The following is a 2,441-nucleotide window of genomic DNA, read 5'->3' as shown; positions in this document are numbered from 1 at the left end:
GTGGTAAATCATTCTCTGACAATAGTAATCTTTCTGCACACAAACGTATTCATACAGGAGAGAAACCATATCATTGTGATATCTGTGGTAAATCATTCTCTGACAATAGTAATCTTTCTGCACACAAACGTATTCATACAGGAGAGAAACCATATCATTGTGATATCTGTGGTAAATCATTCTCTCAAAATGGTGACTTAACTAAACACAAACATATTCATACAGGAGAGAAACCATATCATTGTGATATTTGTGGTAAATCATTTTCTTGGAGTAGTAATCTTTCTACACACAAACGTATTCATACAGGAGAGAGACCATATTATTGTGATATCTGTGGTAAATCATTCTCTGATAGTAGTACTTTACCAAGACACAAATGTATTTATACAGGAGAGAAGCCATATCATTGTAAAACCTGTGGTAAATCATTTTCCACATGTAATGACTTAACTAAACATAAACGTATTCACACAGGAGAGAAGCCATATCATTGTGGTATCTGTAGTAAATAATTCTCTGACAGTAGTAATCTTTCTACACACAAACGTATTCATACAGGAGAGAAGTTATATCATTGTGATATCTGGTAAATCATTCTCTCGAAATTGTGAATCAATTACAATCGTATCCATACAAGAGAGAAATCATATTGTGATATCTGTGGTAAATCATTCTCAAATAATATCGTCTTCACTAAACACAAACGTATTCATACAGGAGAGAAGCCATATCATTGTGATATCTGTGGTAAATCATTCTCTGATGGTAGTACTTTAGCTAGATACAAGCTTACTGATACAGGAAAGATGCCTTATCAGTGTGATACCTGTGGTAAATCATTCACTCAAAGTGGTGACTTAACTAAACACAAACGTAGTCATAGAGGAGAGAAGTGATATCTGTTGTAAATCATTCTCTGTTAGTAGTACTTTACCTAGACATAAACTTACAATAGAGAGAAGCCTTATCAATGTGATATCTGTGGTAAATCCTTCTCCCAAAATCGTCACTTAACTGAACACAAACTTATTCATACAGGAGAGAAAAGAAAAGGGTATTTTGTATAGGTTCTTTTGTAAACTACTTTTGCTTTTTAATATTTCTGTGATTTATATAATGAAAATTATGACTCTTTCCAAAAATTTCAGTTTTAATGTTTCCAAATTGTCTCTCCATCCCATCCCCTACCTCCATGCTCTCTCCATTATGTAAGGACCTTTCTTCTCGAATACCTCCACCCACCCACCCTACTCATGGTTTGTTATTGAATATCACTTCCACAATTTACTCTATATTTATTCTTTATTTTTCAGCACAAAACAGAACACAAATGGAAAACATGGGGCATTTCTATATTTTAGTGCTCCACTGCAGACTATTTTCTCATAAATTTCAGAATTATTTTTTGTATTAAACTAAGTAAAGTTCTAGATTATAATTATCTTACTAAAATTTGAAGAAAAATTTTCTCAAGAAGAGTGTCTTCCTTGTCAACTCCAACCTGGTTTTGTCAGGGATCATAGCCTAATTGATTAGGAAAAGGGATAGCTTAGATGAGATGCAGTTTTGTTTTGTGTCAGAGATAAGCACTACTGATGTTGTCTTAGTAAGGCAACTGGTGGAAAAGAATTTAGAGAAATACAGAGGTTTAACCTCTGTATTTGGCTTTTGCTGACATGGACAAATCTTTTGGCAGGGTTCCTTGTTCCTTTATTTAGTAGTCTATGTGGTAGCTTGGGATAGACGAGTGGTTTGTGAACAGCATCCAAGCCATGTACAGGGTGGTATTATAAAAGTCCCCTGACTAGTTATATTTCATTACTAGTTGTTTCTTGACATCATCTCTGAAATTGTTGCCTTGAACAGCAACACACCGGTCCCAGCGTTCCTGCCACTCTTGGAATCTGACCTCAAAGTTGTTTCATTTAAGTGAGTCGAGGACCTTCTGTGATTAGTTCTGGATCTTGACAATGTTCTTAAACTGGCAGCCTTTGAATTGCATTTTCATCTTGGGGAAGAGATGGAGGTCCACAGCTGCTGAGTCTGGTGAATAGAGCAGGTACAGAAGCAATACCATGTTGTTTTTGGCAAGAAACTTACGAGGGAGGAGAGCTCAGTGAGAGGACGCATTCTTGTTGTGAAGAATCCATTCCTCCCTACTTCAAAACTCTGTTGCTTTTGTTGAATGTCCTCTCACAAATGCTTCAAAATGTCACAGTAGAACTCTTGATTGACAACCTGACCCTAGGGGATGAATTCTCCATGTGCAATGGTAAGTCTTTTACCACAGATGTTAAAAGAAACTAGCATGCTCTTGATTGAGCTGTGGCTCTGTTGTGTCTCTTCCATTGTGATGACTGCTGCTTTGTCTCACGTTATATCTGTAGACCCAGCTCTTGTCACCAGTGATGATCCTTGACATCAAACATGGGTCATCA

General features: G+C 36.4%; 1 pseudogene; it reads left to right on the top strand.

The window, feature by feature from the left end:
* Positions 1-2,441, top strand: part of LOC106873060 (zinc finger protein 208-like) — a 45,776-nt pseudogene that overhangs the window by 4,429 nt on the left and 38,906 nt on the right.

This window comes from Octopus bimaculoides, chromosome 28 (assembly GCF_001194135.2).
Source record: "Octopus bimaculoides isolate UCB-OBI-ISO-001 chromosome 28, ASM119413v2, whole genome shotgun sequence".
NCBI lineage: Eukaryota > Metazoa > Mollusca > Cephalopoda > Octopoda > Octopodidae > Octopus > Octopus bimaculoides.
The sequence above is the reverse complement of the archived record's forward strand: the minus strand, read 5'-3'. Positions and strand labels throughout refer to the sequence as shown.